General features: G+C 44.0%; 1 long non-coding RNA gene across 1 annotated transcript; it reads right to left on the minus strand.

Moving 5' to 3' along the window:
• Window positions 1–568: 568 nt before the first annotated feature.
• Window positions 569–23330, minus strand: LOC138772454 (uncharacterized). Its single transcript, XR_011359770.1, has 3 exons — window positions 23282–23330; window positions 19907–19979; window positions 569–1667 (listed from the first exon to the last, which is right to left on the minus strand). It is a non-coding gene; the product is annotated as an uncharacterized lncRNA (long non-coding RNA).
• Window positions 23331–25233: the final 1903 nt, after the last annotated feature.

Raw genomic sequence — 25233 nt, forward strand, 5'->3', positions numbered from 1 at the left:
TGCTGATGTATAAATGCCATGGATGTAAACTCATTCAGTAGATTTTTCACTTAAAATAAGTCCAAGAACCGGACTCTGAAGTTTTGAGGGTCACATACAGTATGTGAAAGCAATGGTAGAGTGCAGTGTTCAGCCCATCTTTTGCATAAGGACACACACAGATCATTTCCAGGAATCTGTAATATATTCCACCTTTGTGTAAATGTGTAGCCTACAGCACAACGGACGTAATGCTGGGAGTTTGTTGGAACCTGCATGATTCTTGGTGACATCAAAACGTATCACTTCCGCTTGTGTCAGATCTCTGAACTTCCCCTGAAGCCAGACGCCGCCTTAGTTAACGCTCTATGCTCACTCTACTGCATGCTAAACATAGGAAGACTTTATATCCCTTACATGTAGAATTAATTGGAAATCCAGGGTCCAAGATATATTGGCTTCAGTTGCAACAAGTCAATGAGGTTAATGCACTGCTAAGCACCATTCTCCTTTGCAGGAGATGGGCTCCATTGACTCACTATAGAGTCTGTTTCCTTCACCGATTGCTTCTCCTGACGTTATCTGGAGACCGGTGGAGGTCTGAAAGCCCAAACCCCAACCGGCCAGAACTTATGTCTCTATCCAGATGTGGCCTTTGGCCACAAGAGTGATTGGCAGGGTGGGGAGCCAATGCGCTCCTCGCCCTGTCAATCACACTGGCCATATTATAACTGTATGCGCTCCTCAGGGGTGCATACATTAAATTTATGCACTACACTGATATATTGGAACCATGAGCACCATGATTTGCATTAAGTGCTAACCTGTGTGCACCATTGGATATATTAGTTGATCACAGCTTGAGCTTTTATTAACCCCTTAACAGTATACAGTTTAACAGAAGCTATATAGTAATACAGAAAAACATATGGCTGGGACCGTATGGTGTACACACGTTACATCTGTGATCTGACCTCACTTTCTCAGACCTGGACTAGGGCACTATTTAAAAGTCACTGGATACATCATATATACTATTATATACATTATACTATTGGTATATTTATAGTCTTGCTGTTTCATATAAGGTTTGCATTATAGGACTACCTGGAGGTTGTGATACTACATGCAGTGCTGTTATAGTCATATAATGCACACAGATGTAAAACTTATAAAACTTATATAACAGGGCAGGACTATACGTTATACTTATTTATGTAATTAACAAATTGTAACAATATAAATCATATGTAATACATGCAATTCACATGTCATTTTAATTGGAAATCAGCTAAACTATCTTCTTTCCTACACTAGGGCTATGATTATACACAGTAAAGTTATATATTTTTTTACTGAATGTGAACATAACCTGGAAGTTGATGACTGGAAACTCTCTTTCGAAAAAAAAGTCAGGACCCATCATAAATACTTGCTGATCTGGTTGCTAAATAATTTCTCAGCTCCCCGGGCCTCCAGGTATGAGACAATAACATTTCATGTCGCCCACTCCCATCACTCTTCTTTCATCTTCCTCCCATTGTTCCAGATTTTTCAGGTTATAATTCTATGTGCTTGATCGGTCGCGTATACAGGTATGGAGTCAGGCTACCACCTGTTGCACATCCATTATTTCTTTTTCAGGCAGACATACCGTACTTCTGTATTTCTTTGCGACCACCTTTCATCTGTACAAAGTAAGAGGTAAAAATAAGAGCCGCCACTCACCAGCATATAGTCATTTATTAGTACATGGATGAGCGAACCTGGAGCGTGCTCAAGTCCATCCGAACCCGAACGTTTGGCATTTGATTAGCGGTGGCTGCTGAAGTTGGATAAAGCCCTAAGGCTATGTGGAAAACATGGATATAGTCATTGGCTGTATCCATGTTTTCCAGACAACCTTAGAGCTTTATCCAAGTTCAGCAGCCACCGCTAATCAAATGCCGAACGTTCGGGTTCGGATGGACTCGAACCCGAACCCGGTTTGCTCATCTCTAAAGGTTATGGATATGTTCACACCGAGAAATAGGTGAGGAATTGAAGAAGAAAGTTTTCTGCTTGAAATTTCCTTCAGCTCTGGTGGAATAGGTGAGGAATGGAGCGGAATTGGAGCGGAACTCAAAAATTCACTGTGTGATCAACAGAACAGAAATCCAGATTGAACACAATGGGACATTGCTCTGTTATTTTACAGGCGGAATTTCGAGTGGATTCAGCTTAAAATTCTTCACCTATTCCTCAGTGTGACCATGTTCATCCTCATGATCAGATTGCCCCAGATGCCAATTGCCCCATCATAGGGAGAACAGTTCCTTCCCAACTCCAATATGGCAATTAGAATAAATCCTGGGATCAATCTCCTATCTTCCTTCTAACGTCTACTCTTCCCTCAACCACGTCTTCTAATAGTCACCCAACTAGCTGCCTCATTTTCCTGCTTCTCCATGCTATCCCCCTCTCCCAGCTCTGCCCCTGTGAGTGCTTGCTCAGTGAGCAGAGGGCTCCTTTCCAGTTCAGCAATTTCTCCTAATGTTGCCAGCTGCGCATTTAGATTCAGAATCTGGGCTTTCATACCTGCAACGTGCATACATCACACAACAATATGCACCCTTAAACGGTTGTTCAAGGATTGCATACATCACACAAGATGTACATTGGACCACATTGTCAAACATGGAGCACATTGTACAATGGGGATATCAGATATAGTAGTTAAAAAACAAAAGCAGACAGATAAAGAACAATTTGCTTTCCTTTGAACTCCCAGAATCTAAAGTCCCTAAATCTTAAGTCCTGCACTTGAGACAAAAACACACTTTGGCTCCCAAACTTGCTGTGCAATCAGCAGTATATAGAAAATAGCTGCTGTATCTACAGCTAGGGACTCCTCTGTGCAGTGTCAGTCATTCCCTATGGGAGAAAAAAAAAATTCAAGTGAGTTTGCAACTATCATAACAAACCAAAATGATAGCGGCATGGCTACTGCTGACTTGTGGCCCTATAGGCCCAGCTGTAAAAGCATAGTTACAGCCCCTGAGCTTTCCCAGATGTTTTTTTCCTGCTGCATAATTCAGGATGTACTTACCATAGGACTCCCATGACCGCAGCTTAACCCATGTGGACCCTAATTATGACCCCAATTAACCCTTTGCCTGCCAAACCTGTTAACATGAATTCTTTGTGTAACCTTTTCTTGATCCTGACTAATCTCTGGGTGTTATAGAAAAATTAACAGGGAATAAAAAGATATATGGATACCTACTGTGTGTGTCTGTTTAAAAATATACAAAAAATTTAATTTTTAACCATTTTGGTCACTAAATACAGGAGAACGATTATCAGTGAAAAGGTATACATAACATTTAAAAGGATATTCCACTTAAACATAACTTTTCATATGTTGCTGGCCATGGTGAGACTAACAATTCATTCTGTACTTATTATCTATTCAGTCTCCTTCCCCCAGTTCTGAGCTGTTGCATTCTGATGACACAAAAACTGCGTGTGAGCTTCCCTCTCCGTCTCTCCCTCCTCCCTTCAAGATGTCTGATGTAAACAAGTCCCTATCTGCGACTTTGTAGCTTCTTTGTAATGCTGGGAGGGTTAATCATCACAATGAGTTTATCAGCAACTTGACCTCAGATTAAAAAAAACCACCAGCATTACAAAGAAACTACAAAGTTGCAGATAAAGCCTGTCTAGGACTTGTTTACATCAGCTATCTCAAAAGGGAGGGGGGAGAAGGAGGAGACAGAGGGAAAAGCTCGCACAGTTTTTTGTGTCTTCTGCAGAAAGCAGCAGCTCAGAATAACAAGTATAATAACAAGTACGGAAGGAACTGTTAGACACCCCATGGGCAGTAACATATCAAAAGTTATGTTTGAGTGAAATACCCCTGTGAGGTCCATTAACATGGGCTAATGATCTGTGTGGCATTTAAATAGGTGGTTTACCCAGATTACCACTTGTTTTTTTTTTAAGTTATTATTTATGAGGCTTTGCATTTGTTTTAAGAAAACAGAAAACCTTTAAATATTGCAGTTCTCACACTGACCACTGGGAGCAGTCTCAATATGCAGACATTTAGAAATCCTTGTAGCTCACATGTCGGTCCTGCTGTAGGTACAGGCACAGGATGAGGGGCTCATCACATTATCAGCTAGATTGCACTGCTGGAAGCCTTACTAAGGCAGATAGCCATAATATACACTGTAGAAACAGAAAATGCTCTGTATACCTGACCCTTGACCCTGGGGGAGGGCCTGTTCTCCATTATTTCCTGAAGATTGTAAAAATTTATGACGCTTTCCAGTTAACCCTCATTTTTAGGTGCCATAAAGTGCACATAACCTGCTGTACTCTATATACAGAAAATGCGTAAAAGTCTCCTATATTGTTATGTTACCCAAGTAACAACATTTGAAACAAAGCCAAACATATTGGGGAGATTTACCAAGATAAATGAACCTGGCTAAATAAATCATTTCTACATTATTATAGCAGCCATCTTGACTGTGCTGTTTTAGTGATTTAGTGATTTATTTAGTGATATGCTTTCTATCAAATCCCACAGACATAAATAACATTGGATAGATGCTGTCCCATTGACAAGTGATTGATACAGTAAGTGACTGATCAGTGACATAGAACGTCTATTTTCTAACTCATAGTATGGAGTACCAGTGTTTACCTATGTGATGCAGCCGCGGCTTCCCTACCTCCTGCATGTGGCTTTCCCCTATTAGTTATTAGAAGCATCATAGAATACACAGGAAACTCTGCACACAGCAGTCAGCGTATCTGCTATATCTATGTATTCCTGTATAGGGTAAAAACTATCTTCAGCTGCGCCAAAATGGGGGACATACCAAGAAACAAGAAGGACAGAGCATGGTGGGTTTGGGGAATAGTGTTGAATGGACTTGCTAAATTGTTTGGCAACCCTGAGAGGGGAATGGGAAGGGGCTTTGAGGCTGAGCTTAATGTATACAAATGTAGCATGTGCTTCCTTAGCCAGCGACCCCAGAGGGGCCCCCTGGCAGCCACTTACCCTGCCCAATTGGAAAGACGGCTCTAGATGAATAACTGTTTTCAGATATCATGTTCAATGAGTCACATGTCACATGCTCAATAAAACAGAAAGAGGATATTATCTGATATGCAAATCCCAAAGCTAGAAGAGGACATTGCCATTGCACGTGACAGGTTCCTACTTGTTAACAGTAAAAAACATTTCCTGATAATAAAAGATTGCAGGTTATTTCCGAAGAACAAAAGTAATATAAGGTTAATCTGCCGACAATCATCCATGGTACTAGGAGATTAGAGGTGGTCCGACCTCTCATGGAGAGAATGGAGGTCAATTGTCTGACGTGTGAATGAAGCGGGAGTGCACATGCTTGGATGCTGCTCCATTCAATGTCTATGACAGCGCCGAATATTGCAGAATGTGGGTCTTGGCAATTTGTATGGCAACTTAAAGTGTTCCTTTAATTTCAGAAGAATTTTATAAACGAGAATTTTTTTTTTGTTAAAGTAACCCTTAAAGGGGTTTTCCGAGTTATTTTGACATAACCTTAATAAACTTGTCTTGCCATACAGTTAATATGTGTCATTGGCTTTTATAGACACTTCTGTCTCTTTCTCAAATTTTCTTCATTATTTAAAAAGTGATGCCCCAGTCCAGGCCTGCACCCTCAGTGGGGACCATTCTCCCTCATGTTGGTGAAAGTACCACGCCATGTTGGTGAAAGTACACTGGACTGAACTGGCTGGCACTGTGCTGAGCTTTACGCACTACCGTACAATAGATGGAGGGAGAAGGGGTTACTGATGCACTGGGCGTGAGCAGAAAGGAAAGAAACAGCAGCAGAATCACAACAAGGAAAGGGCACTGAACTGCAACTGTAACTGGTACACAGAAAAACAAAAAGGATAAGTGGACACCACCAAGTAATAGGGGTGCAAAACCCCTCCAGGTACACCAATAGCATCATATATACACCACAATGGATGTGTACATATATATATATATATATATATATATATATATATAGAGGGTGAACTCGTAAAGTTATAAAGCAAATTCTAGTTGGTATTACATAGAAAAAAACACTTTAACACATTTAAAAACACCAAAACCCACACCTGGAGAATATGAATCCCTACTCTTTCCACCAATCACCATGTATTGAAACAATAATAACCATGTAAACAAATGTGCAAATGTAAGCAGAATATCAGGGGAGGCTCTGTTCGAAAGTGCGACCTGGGATGGTAACCACAATGAAAAATAAAGCACAAAGCGGAGATGTAAACAATGCCTCCAGTTAAGGTCTCCGATGCCCCATATGTCCTGTCACACCAGTGGCTTTATCAGGGGTACTAACACAAGGACAGCTACCCCTGCCCCCAGGCTTATAGACTGTAGGTGTCCAGGCAAAGATTTCTCAGGTTCGTGTTCCTGTGATATGACCTGATCTAGCTGTTACTAGATTGATTAAGACAGGTTTCCCCTGACAACATACAGTGGCCAGCAGATTGCTGACAGCTGGGCCCCCTAGTGGTCAAGACTTTGGAGATGTTTTCTCAGACAAATTTGACCATTCTGCCATTTTATCCTTCATGCCAAACCAGGGATCCTAATCCCACGCTATAAGGAGAGTACAATAGTTCATGTTTTATTTACTTTGTATGTGTACGTGGCCAGTCATTTACAAAGAAATATTGATGATTAATCCATTTTTATTTCCTTCCAAAGAAATATTTAAACAGATTAAGCGAAGATTGTTAAAGCATACACGCGTATCGTTTCACTCCCGAATAGCATGCCCTATGTGTACAGAGAAAAGCTTTGTGTACTTAAAATACACATGACTTGTACTGTTATATTTGCTTGTCCTGAATAAGATTAAAGATAATCAGGATGATTTATTCAGGTTATTATAACCAGTGCTGAAAATAAAGAACACATATTAACATCAACTATCATATGATATGAAATTAAAAAAAATTGAAATTAAAATGATAAAATAATGAATACCTGGTGGACACTATGGAGATTAACAGCCAGGAGGGGGCAACATAATAGTCTACAACTACTTACCTCTCCCTGTGCCCGAAACGCCATAAGGCATTTCCCCCCGAGTTCTGATGACGTCACTACTCTGAGGAAAATGCCTGACTTGGCTGATGGATGCCCCATCAGCCAATCAGTGACTGCAGCGGTATCCCGCCCCAGTCACTGACTGGCTGAGCTGGGCATCCATCAACTGGGTTGTGACGTGGAAGAGTTGAGAAGTTTGGCACAGGGCTGCAAGTTTAAAAGTTGTTTTTTAGGACAATAACTGTATCACCTGCCGAACGGACCCCAGGACAGATCTTGGATTAAAAGCAGCTATCCGAAGAGACAAGTGGTTTGGGGGGTCAGATTGTGGGTGCAGAGTCACTTTAAAGTGAATCTGTATCCACCAAAGTTCCCATCTGCCCTAACAATTAGTATCAGTTTATTTAATTCCAAGAAATCCGCCCTGTCGAGTTTTTCAAAATGTGCCTGGTGCCATGGTTGGCGTAAAAAAAATGATCTTTTACTCTTCAGAAGCTGTGTCAAAAAATTTCTTAAAAAAATGTCAATGGGGCCTAGAACGTCTGTGCCCTAGGCCTGCGATGCCTCTCCTCCTTCCTCCCGCCCCCCTTGTCTTTATGGATTTCTCATGGTTGAAATAAAGTGCATGCACCAGAGCGATCTGAAGCAAGCTCTGTGAAAGCACTTTGCAGTCACTCTCACAGCTTAGGGCCCCACAAATGACAGATCCTGAATGCTGGTGAAGACAGCGCAGGCGTTAATGTACCCACTTCGAATCGCTCCAGCGCATGTGCAGTATTTCAACCAGACCTGAATAGGAGAAATCCAGCCGGGGGTATGACTAAAGACATAGGGGGCAGGAGGAAGAAGGAGGAAAGGTTTTGCAGACCTAGGCCTAGGCCCACTCTACAGGTGGTTTGGGGGGTGGGTTGGAGGTTTGGTGGATACAAATTTGCTTCAAAAGGGGTTGTCCTGAGAAATATTTTTATCCTTAAAGCGGATTTTTGCTGACTAAAATAGTGGCAGAGTACAGTGGGGCTTTTTACCCCAAATCAGGAGATATAACTCTTTTTTTAATCCATCACTCCAGCACTGAGCTATAGGATTTAGAGGTTTTATGCAAATTAGGAGATAAAGCTCCCAGAGTGTTCCCCAATACTGCAAAAGCCCAGCAAAAGGTTCTATCTTCTGATTCAGGGTAAGAAGCCCTATTGTACACTGTCTTTACTGTTGGCTGCAAAACACTGCTTACAGGTCCACTTTAAGGCTATGTTCACACTACGTACATTTCAGGCAGTATTTGGTCCGCAAGTCAGGTCCTCATAGCAACCAAAACCAGGAGTGGATTGAAAACACAGAAAGGCTCTGTTCACACAATGTTGAAATTGAGTGGATGGCCGCCATATAATGGTAAATAACGGCCATTATTTCAATATAACAGCCGTTGTGTTAAAATAACAGCAAATATTTACCATTAAATGACGGCCATCCACTCAATTACAACATTATGTGAACAGAGCCTTTCTGTGTTTTCAATCCACTCCTGGTTTTGGTTGCTAGACAGCCTCAAAAATACAGCCTCAAATATACATAGTGTGAACCCAGCCATAAGGTGTCCAGGATGTTCATCAGATATTTCCTATATACCAGGAGGAAGAACAAAAAGATTCTCAATATTCTCAGATGATGGCTTCCTGAATCTTAATATATTTGGGCATGGGATTACCTCTAGTTGTAAGGATTCAGCCCCAGTGTTCTCATATTATCAAGTTTTAAGCGGACTTTCTTATTGTTATAAAAGGCAATGACTCCAGGTGGTATAATTGTGTATTAGTGGGAATCTGTCAGCAGCCATTGAGCCATTAAAACTAGAGTGGTAAGTCATAGTTCAGAGCAGGTTACCTGGAAGATCTCAGTACGAGAATCTGTGGACACCTAATACATAGCGCTCATCTCCCAGACACCTGCCATGGTGGCGGCCAGGACATCAAGCAAATGTTTTTCTTGATCATACAAGTTGCATAACTAACACATAAGGTATCTATACACCCTGACCCCTGTTCTGTCAGCAGCTTTGACTCCATTTAACCAATCCCATCTAACTTGATTTTTCACTAATTTGAGAATAGCCAGTGTTGTATCTGTAAGAGAAAGAGAAGGGTAGTAGAGAAGAAGCTGGTGACTACTGGCAAGTAGTAATAGAAGGTAAAAACTCTTCTTAAAAAAATGATCACCTAAAAACCAACAACTTGATGGATCTAAACCAGCATGGCTTTACTGCAGGCAGATCATTATGTTCCAGGAACGGGAAGCTGCGGAGTACAGGAGAGAACACCGGGAGCCAGGAGAGGTAAGGTATTAGGGGTTTGGGTAATCGTCAGCCGTTCATCGCTATTACACGTAGCGATGTGAGGTCAGCACCCAAGGATTTTAGGTCCAGCAGCCATTTGCCCGGTGTGCCAGATTACCAATCCGGGCCTGGTAGGTAAGGATAGTGACATAGGAGAAGGTTTAGTAGGTAAGAATAGTGACATAGGAGAAGGTTTGGTAGGTAAGGATAGTGACATAGGAGAAGGTTTGGTAGGTAAGTATAGTAACATAGGAGAAGGTTTGGTAGGTAAGAATAGTGACATAGGAGAAGGTTTGGTATGTAAGTATAGTGACATAGGAGAAGGTTTGGTAGGTAAGAATAGTGACATAGGAGAAGGTTTGGTAGGTAAGGATAGTGACATAGGAGAAGGGTTGGTAGGTAAGGTTAGTGACATAGGAGAAGGGTTGGTAGGTAAGGATAGTGACATAGGAGAAGGTTTGGTAGGTAAGGATAGTGACATAGGAGAGGTTTGGTAGGTAAGTATAGTGACATAGGAGAAGGGTTGGTAGGTAAGGATAGTGACATAGGAGAAGGGTTGGTAGGTAAGGATAGTGACATAGGAGAAGGTTTGGTATGTAAGTATAGTCTGTAAGTAAGGTCTGAGCTATAAAATGGATGGTCTTATGCACAAAACTAACCAGGAAACATTAAAGAGCTGCAGTTCCTCCCCATGTGAAGTACACATACATTTCGATGAGTGAACTTGTACACATGTCCACAAGAGGGAGCTATTGTACCATCAAGGAGAAGAGGCACTACAGTTCTTTATATTAAAAATGCATTTCTACCTTTTAATGGAAAGTGTGTGCATTTGTGAGTGTGTGTGTCTGTGTTTGCGAGTGTGTGTGTGTGCCTGTGTCTGTGTGTGTCTGTGAGTGTGTATCATACCTGAGCTGGACACGACGCTGTATTTAACATTTTTCTGTCTGGAATCCCAAAAAAGTTGTCAAATTTGATACCATGGGAAAGCATGGGGTCAGTTCTGCCATGAATTTCTCTTAGTCTCATCATTTTCTCTACCATCCAGGTAGAAAAGCAAAACCTGATCACTGAGCATACAGTATGTGAAGAGGAGGTAACACATACCAGCTGAGGCCTGCCTTATGTCTTCTTTTAACCTCATATAAGTTTCCCTATTACTATTCACAGCCCTTTGCTCCAATCTGTGACATGGGGATGTCCGGCTATAGGTATTAACCTAACACCACTATTCTCAAAGGCTTTCATAGTGATACTGTGAGGCACTCCATAACAGGGCCTTCATAGCCTAGTGACCCTGGTAGTCTTCCTTTAGCAGATGGCCCCTAGTATAGTCTTATTTTAGCAGATGACCCCAAGTATAGTCTTCCTTTAGTAGATGGCCCCCATTGTAGTCCCCTTGTTAGTATATGGCCCCCAATGTAGTCCCCCCACCCGTATATATGGCAGACCGTATAGTCCCACTTAGTAGATGGCCCCACTGTACATAAATAGAGAAAGAAAAAAAAACCTCACCTCCCACATGCTCCCCTGTTGCTACAAGTCACCCAGCGCTTCTCTCCCGTTCTCTCGTCCAGCACAGGCAGATTGTGTTACAGACTGTTACTGCCTGTGCTGGATTAGAGAACAAGGGAGAGAAGCACCGGGAGACTTGTAGCAACAGGGGGGCATGTGAGGAACTGTGGGCCCCAGCAGTTGCCCTAATAAGCACCTGCCCTGATGTAGGTACCTTTCTCTTGACTCCATGATCCTGTGCCTTTGTAAAAAAAATTGTTCTTTATTCTATGCTGACAGTGTCGCAGAGGCGGATCTCTCTGGCCACGGCTTTGTTTTCAGCTACTCCGCCTTCTCTGAGAATGATAGACAATCAGAGGTGGCAGGGCCAGCCTGGAAATAAAGTGGTGGCCAGACAGCAGGGCGGGCACAGACCGTGTCACAGAGCGATTTTTCCAAAGATTTGGCATCATGGAGCCAAGAGAAAGGTACCTACTTGATGCTCACTTTGTAGGTAAATGGAACCTGGCAGCACGGATCAATAAGGCCTATTCGTTTGTGGTGTCCCACCATGGGTGTTGCTTGTAGTTACACCCTTCGCAAAAGCCTGTACTTTTTGTGTGTCAGCTGTGGTGAAGTAGTGTTCAAGTTTCACCACAAGATGTCGCTATTGTAAGTGTATATACTTAGTTGATGCACAGCTGCAGAACTGTAAGGGTTATTGTTTACTGATATGTCACATGGATCTGTAGACCAATCAGTGTGTTCTCTTCTTCTGTCCTATCATTTCTCTCTTTACTTCTTCTGTATGCACTCTTCACCCATTCACAGCACACCTTACAGGGGCTGTAGATAGGAAGTCACATGGGCAGAGGAAGTGTAGTGGTCTTTGTCACTAGACTTTGTAGAGGAAGGACACAAGCCAGAGCGCTCTCTAGTTGTCTAGTTGGGCCATGGTTCTCTGCCAGGTCCCCAGCCTTAGTGTGTCGTCCAGAAGCAGACACAGGCACATGAAGTTAACTGTTTCTCCTCAAGTAACTCTACTCGACACTATGCAGTGTTAAACCCTTCCTTAGAGAGGACAAGTCAGAGACCATCTCAATCCATGCCGTGGACTAGGAGAGTCACAGTGCAGGACAGTATCCACAAAGCAGAAGGCTAGGAACTGATCCGGATAGAGCAAAGTTGCTAGAAGCATATGAACTCTATCTCGCAGAGCGGGTGTCAGCAGGGAACCCCCAGCATTCCGCTCATCCCAGGTAGCAAGGTCTGGGGCTTGTGTTACCCACTAGGACGGGTCCCCCGACACTGGTAGGGCATTAGGTGGTGCGAAGATCCAAAGATCAAAACATAGGCACAAGTATTCTCTCTTTCTTTTCAACTATTCTTTTACCTTATTCTCCAACATCCCGGCAGAGCACAGTACTAATTGGGTTGGGACTCTCATAACATCTTCCTCTCTACTCCTCTGACTCTATATTCTCAGCACGCAACTCAGTCCACACGACTGTACTATTCTCTATCCGCTCACTACAGATCTGGATCCTAACTTATCAAGTGTCTTATTAAGTGTGAAGTATCATTTCAAGGCAAAGCTGTATGACTTGCTGTACACCGATATTCTACAAGTAAAGCCAACCTTATTTATAATAAAGAGACTCTGTGATTCCTCACCCCGCACCAACACAGCACACAAACACTCCTTGGGTTATCTCTAGAGATGAGTAAACCGGGTTCGGGTTCGAGTCCATCCGAACCCGAACGTTCGGCATTTGATTAGCTGGGGCTGCGGAACTTGGATAAAGCTCTAAGGTTGTCTGGAAAACATGGGTACAGCCAATGACTATATCCATGTTTTCCACATAGCCTTAGGGCTTTATCCAACTTCAGCAGCCCCCACTAATCAAATGCCGAAAGTTCGGGTTCGGATCAACTCGAGCATGCTCGAGGTTCGCTCGTCTCTAGTTATCTCCCCTTTCTGTGGGTGGCAGTGCCAATAGTCCAGGTGGGTCATAGCTCCACTCCGGACCACCGTGACTACAACCCAAGGGACCCCGCAACAGCCCGGCAGGTCACTGACCACAGGGGAACAAGGTACAAGCGGCCCTTTAAAATAAAAGCAGGTGTGCTGCCATACCTGTGTGCCCAACCGGCACTGGCGTCACAACATAATATCACTGGGCCCGGCTGTATCTCGGCCGACCACCATAGAACTGGCGTCACACTGCCATACCATCTGGCAGGTGACCAGCTGTTCCTCCTCCATAACACCGCAGGAGGTCACCACATGTGCTGTCAGTTTAATGACCTCGCTGATAGCATGCCAACGTGGATGTCTCCAATACTGAGTCAATACTGAGTAAATCAAGATCATTTGCATGTCATTACCATGTCCATCCATCCTGTGATCTCCATAATTCCAGGGCTTTCCCTTCTTATTGAGGAGTGTCATAGGTTTTAACATGACCGCCTCCTATCTTTCACTCTCTCATACATTTTGTTTTCCTGTAAAGGGACAATGGATGACTTTTTCCAAAGAAGGAAATGCAAATCCCTTTATCAGAAACATATTTCTTCCTCATTGTCTTAAGCGAAATCTGTTTCTGGGCTGTCAGTCTAATAATGCTATATTTTTAAAGGCAATAATGTGACAAACATAACACGGCCATAAACTTCCTATATACTGTAAGTGTTAGTTTTCTTTTCTTACTACCAAGTAGAATTGAATGAAAATTTATCCTTCCCTTTTTAGCTTTCACATTAATAATTGGTATCTGACCAGTGGGGTGCTGTGACCTGGCCCTCATGCTAATCAGCTGTTTACCAGAGCAGGAAGTAGACAGCTCCATACCATGTGTAGTGGCCACACTGGGTTACTGCAGCTCAGGTCACCACACAATATGTGAAGTCATTGCTAGGGTCTTAAAACATCCGGGGCACAGGACCTCTGAGTTGCAATTTGCTTAATAAGAGGTTCAACACATCAATATGTTTAACTAACACCTATTAAAGGACAACTCCAGCCAAAACTTATTTTTGTTAATATTTTATTACATTAGCAAAGTTACACAAATTCCTCACGTACACTAATTATGGGAAATGCACATATAGTGCTATTTCCCTCAATTTAGTAGATCAGGCAGGCTTCAACTTCTCTAAAAAAAAAAAGTGATGTCATGACTCGGGTACATATACCTGAAGGGTCCAGCAGGGGGCGCAGTATATGTAGAAATTACATGTAAAAAATGATAACTTAGAGACACTGCCTGGATCAGTGCCATCTTGGATGTGCCAGAGAACCTTGAGACTTTATTCTCCCCTACACTTGATGTAATTTGGAAATTTTAGCAGAGGGACACGTGGTTGTCTGCTTTAGACTACCTCTTTAGCTGAGTGTCTACCTTGTTAAGAGCTGGAACTGGATCTGTAATGGAGAAAAGATACTTCCATCTAGCCACTGTTAATGTGACAGATAGGGCAGCCAGATCTCCCTCACATCCAGTGTAGTATATTTATAGTCTATTTTTGTTGTGTTATTGTCTGTAAATAAAGATAAAATGTACAAATTCTTAAACTACCGTATGTTACATTGGTATTATCCTCAAAGCTCAGGGGAGGGGAAACTCTCCAGCCAGGACTCCCTTGAGGTTTCCTCCACAGGGGGTTCTTCCTCACCTAAGAGCTGAAGGGTGACTCTTTGTGAGTGAGGGATATGACTCTTTTTCAGTGTCATATGATTTTTGAATAAAATTGTCACTATTTAACACCTAATTACAATGTTTTGTGTCTCTATTTTGTGATCTTTGGTTTAATAAATTTTGCTTAGGAGTTCATCACATATTGCAGGGTCATAAAGCCAAGCATCTGCCCTCCAAAAAATACCTCTTTTGTTCCATCTTTGGCAAGGGACCAGCTGATATCTCTTTATGAGCTCACCATCAAAACTGGAGATTTAGGGAGGGAATCGAGGAATAGAGACCATTCCCTGGTGCTTGGCTGACATTTCGCAGGGATGATATCTAGCTCTCGCTGTGGCTTGCCCCCCCCCCCCATAGAGAACACAGGAATGCCATACGTTCCTGTGTATGGGGAAGATTGGGGGGGGGGGCGGTAGTGATAATTAATAGCCAGATGATTATTGAAGGTGTATGGGGGCCTTTATCTACAGTGTCATTAAATGGTTAACATATGCTTTAATATAGAACCTATGTTTTATTACTTTTTGTGTGGCATAAAAGTTATAGTTTGTTCATTACCAGTGAAAAGCTAGCAGTGAGACTGTGTTCTCTGCCAGCACATCCTGAACAACCTGTACGCAAACATAACCCAATACTTCGAAGCCCCATGGCAAAATCTACAGCATGCCAACCCATCAATCCATCATATGTCTAGTACTGCTCTATTATTTGGGCCACATAGATCTCAGGGCCACACAAGCACCAGGGCCCAGATATGACATACAGTCTCTGCACACACTACACTATAGTTAGGGTGCCTGAGGTTGTCAAATGCCCCCGCTGCCACATATGAAGATGCCAGCATTAAAAATGGCATCTGTAACACCTGTCTTTAGGGTGAGCTGTAATACCTAATGTTGCAAGAGTGCTGCTGTTTCTATGCTTTTTCAATCATGGATAACCCCTTTATGTTATCATAGCAACATTTTCAAAGTAGCTCTCCGTCAGAAGGAAGGTTTTCTTTGGGGATTTGTTACTGCTCTGGACAGTTCCTGACATGGACAGAGGTGGCAGCAGAGAGCACGGTGTTAGACTTGAAAGTATACACTGCTTACTTATCAGCTGTTCGTTTAACGGGAATCGATCACTAGGTTTTAAATGAGGGTAGCATAAACTAGTGATATAAAATGTTTAATAGCTCAATGTATTACATCATTATCTTCAGACGTTCTCCTAATATGCAGGAGAATAGGATTCTTGCCACACCCCTCCTTCTGCTGCTGATTGACAGTTGACTGCCTATACGCAGCATGGATAATCAGCAGCTGGTGGGTGGAGTTTTCTGCTTCTCATAAATATCCAGGACTACTGAGCTCATGCACATAATGGAGAGGACTACTTATTGTCCATATTATTCAGGAGGATATGTCTGAATCAGCTGCACAGAACAATGTAAGTGATACATCATCCTGTTCAGCTTCTCTATCACTAGTCTTATGTAGGGGAGCATTAACCTACTGACAGAGTCTCTTTAAGCTTTGGGTATAGTCTGCAATGTCTGACGAATAAGCTTTATGCCCAACACATATGGCGAAATACCTCCAAACACCCATCAATATACGGCAATCTGGTTGGCTAGTAGATTCGACATCCTATAAGACCTATTTACCAACATGCATAAAAATTTACGAAAAAGCAATAACTAGAAATGGAGGAGAAAGACGAGAAGGGAAGTGCGTCGTCCATAAAACCTTGGGGATTAAATAACACATTTCTATATGCGGTAAAATATGCCAGAGTGGCTGCCATTAATTTTTCCATATATAATAGAAATGGCAAAATACACAGAGCAAAGTTTATTTTGGGCACCGATGTACTTTTCTCCCATTAAAAATAAATTAATCAGCAAATTCCTCCCCAGTTAAGCCCTCTTTCTGTAAATATAACACAGCTGTAATACATTACAAGGTGAGATTGCTCGAAATTGACTTTAGAATGCTTTACACATAAGTAGGTTCTCTGCAGCTACCCTTGCAACAAAAGCATGTTAAATAAACTGAGAAAATTCTGTTTGCTTTGTAATGTTTTGAAAGAAGTGGGATATACCTTACACTTATAAAGTTTCTTTATATGACTCATTTTATAAGATGTTAAAGTGAGGAAGTTTGGCTTTGAAAACAGAATAAACAAAATTGCCTTCTTTCGACTTGTGTACTCGGGGTGGGGGTGGGGGGAATCGGTGGCGGTTGACAAATGTTCACACCGATATTTCTACCGTCAAAGGCAAGAAAGGGTGTGACATAAAAAAAGAAAATGAAAAAAGGGCCATGTGGAAGACAGACAAATCACAATGATTAATTATTATGAAATATGATTATGAATAATAATAATAATTATTATTATTATTATTGTTTTCATTGTTAAATGTTATAATTTTTATCAATAAATAATATTACATTCTTACATATTTGTATTATATTAAATGTTATTATATTATTACAAATTATTGATAATAATAAATATTATTATGAAATATTTAATAATCAATTTATAATTGAATAATTTGTATATAAAAAATAAATATATATATATATATATATATATATATATATATATATATATATATATATATACACTCTCACCGGCCACTTTATTAGGTACACCTGTCCAACTGCACGTTACCACTTAATTTCTAATCAGCCAATCACATGGCGGCAACTCAGTGCATTTAGGCATGTAGACATGGTCAAGACAATCTCCTGCAGTTCAAACCGAGCATCAGTATGGGGAAGAAAGGTGATTTGAGTGCCTTTGAACGTGGCATGGTTGTTGGTGCCAGAAGGGCTGGTCTGAGTATTTCAGAAACTGCTGATCTACTGGGATTTTCACGCACAACTATCTCTAGGGTTTACAGAGAATGGTCCGAAAAAGAAAAAACATCCAGTGAGCGGCAGTTCTGTGGGCGGAAATGCCTTGTTGATGCCAGAGGTCAGAGGAGAATGGGCAGACTGGTTCCAGCTGATAGAAAGGCAACAGTGACTCAAATAGCCAACCGTTACAACCAAGGTAGGCAGAAGAGCATCTCTGAACGCACAGTACAGCATGGGCTACAGCAGCAGAAGACCACACCGGGTGCCACTCCTTTCAGCTAAGAACAGGAAACTGAGGCTACAATTTGCACAAGCTCATCGAAATTGGACAGTAGAAGATTGGAAAAACGTTGCCTGGTCTGATGAGTCTCGATTTCTGCTTGAACATCACAATGAGTTCACTGTACTCCAATGGCCTCCACAGTCACCAGATCTCAATCCAATAGAGCATCTTTGGGATGTGGTGGAACGGGAGATTCTCATCATGAATGTGCAGCTGACAAATCTGCGGCAACTGTGTGATGCCATCATGTCAATATGGACCAAAATCTCTGAGGAATCTTCCAGCACCTTGTTGTATCTATGCCACGAAGAATTGAGGCCGTTCTGAAGGCAAAAGGGGGTCCAACCCGTTACTAGCATGGTGTACCTAATAAAGTGGCCGGTGAGTGTATATATATATAACACACACACACACACATAGATAGATAGCTAGGAGAGAGATAGATATACATACAGTGATGCCTTGGATTACGAGCATAATTTGTTCCGTGATCGTGTTTGTCATCCAAATCACTCTTAAACCAAAGCAAATTTTCTCATAAGAAATCATAGAAATGTAGACAATTGGTTCCACGCCCCCAAAATAATGATTTTTTCCCCCCAAAATTCTGAATAACATGTAAAACTTAGAAACAAATATTTAGAAAGCTGAATATGTGATATTATAAGTTACTGTACAGTATAGCAATGAGCATGTGGTGCATAATGTATAGTAAGTGCAGAAACCTGAAAAACAGCAGCAGTTTGTAGATACAGGATGGAACTGCAGATCCCCATAATGCAGTAACGTAGTACAACAGGCTAGAATAGAGAAGCAGGGCTGCTGTCAGAGGTCTGTGTGGTCACATGACAGCAACAGGGAAGGGGTGTGTGATCAGCATGGACCAATCAGGATTGACAGAGACTGCAGAGAGCAGGAAGGAATAAGCAGGGTAAATGTGGGCACATACATGCAGAGTTCTCTGTCCGGGGAGAGAGGGGTTACAGCTATGAAGAGATTACCTCTACTGTCCTGTCCCCTGATGTAAGCCACAGCCTGAAGTGGATCTTATGACTCTATGACTTAGAAGGTGGGGGAGAATTCCTGGGTCAGAGTACAGTGCTGTAGACCCCGCTATGCAGACCATGCCCCTCCTCCACTCGCGCTCCCACCCAGTACAGGGAGCTCTTAAACCAAAGCAATTCTCTTATACCAAGTCACAATTTTGAAAAACTGTGAGCTCTTAAACCAAAACACTCTTAAACCAAGGTACCACTGTATGTGTGTATGTATACATATATATATATATATATATATATATATATATATATATATATATTTATATTTTACAAACGGTTGTGTAAGGAACTGCAGGGATGCTCAAGCCCTGGTCCCAGCAAAATTACAAAGATAATGAGCCTCCCCTGATGTCCATTCTAATGTTAACATTAAATAGATATTAGACTTGAAGAAGCATCGGTGCCAGTCATATATAATTGTGCTGAGATCAGGGCTTGGGCAAACCTGCAGTTACTGGGGGAAAAAATTAGTTCTCCGCATGTCCTGAAGTAAACTTCACATTCAACTCATCTATTTCCTTTCATCATTAAAATTGTAGGTGTTTCTTAAAGGAGAAATCTGTTGAAATTGAAAAAAGGAAGAAAGGTGTGGGAAAATAATAAGGAAGTATTCTTACTAGTCGCTACGAATTACCTTTCGATCCCATGGTCCATATCCAGAAAAGGAAGAAGGAGCAGATAAAAATGTGGTTTTGGCAAACTTAGGTTTTTAGCTATGAATCCAGGTTCTGTTTGAGATCTGATGATGGCTAAGTTGGAATTTGGAGGCTTGAGATCAGAGCCGTTTTAATACATTGGTGGGCCCAGTGCACAGCCCTCAAGAGTGGGCCCCCCCCTTCCCTTTCGGCACATTGTATAATGTACTGAATTTGCCCCCACACTGTATCAAGAGCCCCAATACATACAGTAGTTACCTTATAACACTATTTCCACCATACAGTGATTACATATTACATAAAAACTGCACTAAACAAAACAGAAAGATATCACCAATTATACCATTACATAATACCGCCACACCATGACCCCTAACACTACAACCCTATAACAGAGTGTAGTTACATCCAGTGACTCACTGGGGGCGTCTTCTCCGATCAGAGTCTGTCACCTTTTCTTTTTCTCTCCATCTAGCCTGGGCCACCTTGAGGTCTTCTCCTGGCTGTGAATCTTCTCTCCAGAATCTGCCAGACAAATATTTTAGGCTCCAACACATACAGTAGTTACACCCCTCTGTACCCCTACATAGTTACACCCCTCTGTGCCTCCATAGTTTTAAGGTGTCCCTGTAGTATATAGCCCCTCATGTGCTCCTCCAGTTATATACAGCCCTCCTGTGCGCTCCCCCATTAGTATATAGCCCCCCTGTGCACTCTCCCCAGTAGTATATAGCCCCCTGTGCTCTCCCACAATAGTATATAGCCCCCCTGTGCTCTCCCCCAATAGTATAGCCCCCCTGTGCTCTCCAACAGTATATAGACCCCTATGCTCTCCCACAACAGTATATAGCCCCCCTGTGCTCTCCCCCAATAGTATATAGCCCCCCTGTGCTCCCCCCAATAGTATATAGCCCCCTGTGCTCTCCCCAATAGTATATAGCCCCCCTGTGCTCTCCATAATATATAGCCCCCCTGTGCTCTCCCCCATAGTATATAGACCCCTGTGCTCTCCCACAATAGTATATAGCCCCCCTGTGCTCTCCCACAATAGTATATAGCCCCCCTGTGCTCTCCCCCAATAGTATATAGCCCCCCCTGTGCTCTCCAATAGTATATAGACCCCTATGCTCTCCCACAATAGTATATAGCCCCCTGTGCTCTCCCCCAATAGTATATAGCCCCCCTGTGCTCCCCCCCAATAGTATATAGCCCCCTGTGCTCTCCCCAATAGTATATAGCCCCCCTGTGCTCTCCATAATATATAGCCCCCCTGTGCTCTCCCCCATAGTATATAGACCCCTGTGCTCCTCAATAGTATATAGCTCCCTGTGCTCCCCAATAGTATATAGCTCCCCTGTGCTCCCCAATAGTATATAGCCCCCTGTGCTCCCCAATAGTATATAGCTCCCCAGTGCTCCCCCATAGTATATAGCCCCCTGTGCTCCCCCTAGTATATAGCCCCCTGTGCTCCCCCATAGTATATAGCCCCCTGTGCTCCCCAGTAGTATATAGCCCCCTGTGCTCCCCAGTAGTATATAGCTCCCCTGTGCTCCCCAGTAGTATATAGCTCCCCTGTGCTCCCCCATAGTATATAGCTCCCCTGTGCTCCCCCATAGTATATAGCTCCCCTGTGCTCCCCATAGTATATAGACCCTTGTGCTCCCCATAGTATATAGACCCCTGTGCTCCCCAGTAGTATATAGTCCCCTGTGCTCCCCCATAGTATATAGCTCCCCTGTGCTCCCCAGTAGTATATAGCTCCCCTGTGCTCCCCCATAGTATATAGCTCCCCTGTGCTCCCCCATAGTATATAGCTCCCCTGTGCTCCCCATAGTATATAGCTCCCCTGTGCTCCCCATAGTATATAGACCCCTGTGCTCCCCATAGTATATAGACCCCTGTGCTCCTCAGTAGTATATAGTCCCCTGTGCTCCCCCATAGTATATAGCCCCCTGTGCTCCCCCATAGTATATAGCTCCCCTGTGCTCCCCCATAGTATATAGCTCCCCTGTGCTCCCCCATAGTATATAGCCCCCTGTGCTCCCCCATAGTATATAACTCCCCTGTGCTCCCCCATAGTATATAGCCCCCTGTGCTCCCCCATAGTATATAGCCCCCTGTCCTCCCCCATAGTATATAGCTCCCCTGTGCTCCCCCATAGTATATAGCTCCCCCATAGTATATAGCTCCCCTGTGCTCCCCCATAGTATATAGCTCCCCTGTGCTCCCCCATAGTATATAGCTCCCCTGTGCTCCCCCATAGTATATAGCTCCCCTGTGCTCCCCCATAGTATATAGCTCCCCTGTGCTCCCCCATAGTATATAGCTCCCCTGTGCTCCCCCATAGTATATAGCTCCCCTGTGCTCCCCCATAGTATATAGCTCCCCTGTGCTCCCCCATAGTATATAGCCCCCTGTGCTCCCCCATAGTATATAGCCCCCTAAGCTCCCCCATTGTATATAGCTCCCTGTGCACCCCAGTAGTATATAGCCCCCTGTGCTCCCCCATAGTATATAGCCCCCTGTGCTCCCCCATAGTATATAGCTCCCCTGTGCTCCCCAGTAGTATATAGCCCCCTGTGCTCCCCAGTAGTATATAGCCCCCTGTGCTCCCCCATAGTATATAGCCCCTTGTGCTCCCCATAGTATATAGCTCCCCTGTGCTCCCCATAGTATATAGACCCCTGTGCTCCCCATAGTATATAGACCCCTGTGCTCCTCAGTAGTATATAGTCCCCTGTGCTCCCCCATAGTATATAGCCCCCTGTGCTCCCCCATAGTATATAGCTCCCCTGTGCTCCCCCATAGTATATAGCCCCCTGTGCTCCCCCATAGTATATAGCCCCCTGTGCTCCCCCATAGTATATAGCTCCCTGTGCTCCCCCATAGTATATAGCTCCTCTGTGCTCCCCCATAGTATATAGCCCCCTGTGCTCCCCCATAGTATATAGCCCCCTGTCCTCCCCCATAGTATATAGCTCCCCTGTGCTCCCCCATAGTATATAGCTCCCCATAGTATATAGCTCCCCTGTGCTCCCCCATAGTATATAGCTCCCCTGTGCTCCCCCATAGTATATAGCTCCCCTGTGCTCCCCCATAGTATATAGCTCCCCTGTGCTCCCCCATAGAATATAGCTCCCCTGTGCTCCCCCATAGTATATAGCTCCCCTGTGCTCCCCCATAGTATATAGCTCCCCTGTGCTCCCCCATAGTATATAGCTCCCCTGTGCTCCCCCATAGTATATAGCTCCCCTGTGCTCCCCCATAGTATATAGCCCCCTGTGCTCCCCTATAGTATATAGCTTCCCTGTGCTCCCCCATAGTATATAGCCCCCTAAGCTCCCCCATTGTATATAGCTCCCTGTGCACCCCAGTAGTATATAGCCCCCTGTGCTCCCCCATAGTATATAGCCCCCTGTGCTCCCCCATAGTATATAGCTCCCCTGTGCTCCCCAGTAGTATATAGCCCCCTGTGCTCCCCCCTAGTATATAGCTCCCCTGTGCTCCCCCATAATATATAGCCCCCTGTGCTCCCCAGTAGTATATAGCCCCTTGTGCTCCCCCATAGTATGTAGCTCCCCTGTGCTCCCCAGTAGTATATAGCCCCCTGTCCTCCCCTATAGTATATAGCCCCCTGTCCTCCCCCATAGTATATAGCCCCCTGTCCTCCCCCATAGTATATAGCCCCCTGTGCCCCCCCCCCCCATAGTATATAGCCCCCGTGCCCCCCCCCCCCCCATAGTATATAGCTCCCGTGCCCCCCCCCCCCCATAGTATATAGCTCCCCCTCCCATATAACATTGAAAAAAACAAACACTTTTACTCACCTAGGTCCACACGTTCCTCTTCTCTTCCCTCTTGTGGCCGCACTTCCTGCGGTCACAAGAGGCTGCACTCCCCTTACCCTCGTGCCGACGCTCCAGTGACGTCGGGCGCTAGAGGGAGAGTGCGGCCTCTTGTGACCGCAGGAAGTGCGGCCACAAGAGGGACTGACAGGGAGGGAGCCAATGGCTCTCTCTCTGTCAGTATCGCTGCCGCTGAAGCGCCGCAGCAGCAGCGGGCGGGGGCAGCGGCGGACGCCGGGGGGGCCCTGCAGGGGGCGCCATGGAGGGGTAAGTAGATTACCCATCCATGGCGCTCCCCCCTGACAGGCTGGTGGCCGGAGCCCTGTGCGACCGCATTGGTCGCACATAGCAACGGCCGGCCTGCTCGGGGGGGCCCCTTTAACCAGTGGGCCCGGTGCACGTGCACCATGTGCCCTCTGGTTAAAGCGGCCCTGCTTGAGATAAGGGGGCATTCACACGTTCCATAGTTATGGTCCATACACGGACATGTGCTACAGACCGGAATTCAAACCTCTGTGTCAGTACAGCAGCGAGACGATTTAAACCGTTTTGGAGCTCCGGGTTTCATGATAAATGTTGATGCCAGGAGTAGCAATGGACGGAATTATAATGGAGTCTACGGAACTTCCGGCAATCGTGTCTACCGCAAGTAGGTTCAATTATAATTCCGTCCAGTGCTACTTTAGGGTGGGTTCACACTACGGAATCCGCACGGATAAATTTCGTCGGATTCCGTCGCTAGTACCCGCCGGCTCCATAGACACTATTCTATGGGTGGGCTGATTCCGCTATCCGAATGCGGAATCTGCCAGTGCATAGAATGGTGTCTATGGAGCCGGTGGAAAGGTGCGCGGCCGCAAGCGGGTACTGGCGACGGAATTATCTGCGGGGATTCCGTAGTGTGAAGCCACCCTCCCCAGGGAGAGCAAAGATAAAGGGGCAGAGCATGTTTGAGTGTCTGCCTCTTCGTTCTAGTGACTAGAAGACCAAATTGTTCAAAGTCACTACTGGAGAACTGAATGACGTCATGTGCTAAACAATCGCGTTCAGCTCATTTATAATAATCAATGAATGATTAGAAATGACCCCATAAACTCTGTTCCTATACAACCAGCTTTAGACTTCAGGATGTTACAATTATACAACTGCATATCGTGCATTTAAAAAGTCATTCTCATCAATGTACAAGTTGTTTCATCTTCTAGAAACACTACGGTAATGAACATGGGCTTGTTTATTGCTTCTACATCTGGAAAATATCCAAAAACAGTCATGTTGGGATATGCTGACATCAATGTACTATGCGTTATGGTTGTGTACGCCTAAAAAGAAGCAGCTTCTCACCTTACCGGTCACTCGCAGTGGCTACTTTCTGCTCCCGCCAATCACTGGCTATAGCAGGTCATCACTGCAGCAATCACATGGGCTGTGTAGGGTGGGAACAGGAACAGCGCCACCTAATGGACCCTATCATCACTTTTATATCATTAGTCATTAGGGCGGTCCCTAGCAGCTTCAACTCCACCCACAAGCCTTGATTGATAGATCTCTTGCTTTTCTTTGGTATAAGGAGGCAACATGGGTCTCCTTTATTGTAAGGCCATGTTCACACAGTTTGTTTTGGCCATTTGTTGGCAACAAGCAAAATCATTTTTTTTTTTTACTATTGAGTTCTATTGAACTCAACAGTAAAATGTCCCTTTGCTCACAGTTAGATTTAGGGTGCGTTCACACTTACAGGATCTGCAGCAGATTTGATGCTGTGTTCAGTTATTTAAATGAAATCTGCTGCAGAAAATCAGCTGCAGATCCTGTAGATGTGAACGCACCATAAAGGGAACCAGTCAGGTCCCCAAGGCCTCACAGGTCAGGAGTAGTGATCAGCAAACTTCATGAGGGTGCGTTCACACGTACAGGATCTACAGCAGATTTGA

Source organism: Dendropsophus ebraccatus, chromosome 14 (assembly GCF_027789765.1).
Source record: "Dendropsophus ebraccatus isolate aDenEbr1 chromosome 14, aDenEbr1.pat, whole genome shotgun sequence".
Lineage (NCBI taxonomy): Eukaryota > Metazoa > Chordata > Amphibia > Anura > Hylidae > Dendropsophus > Dendropsophus ebraccatus.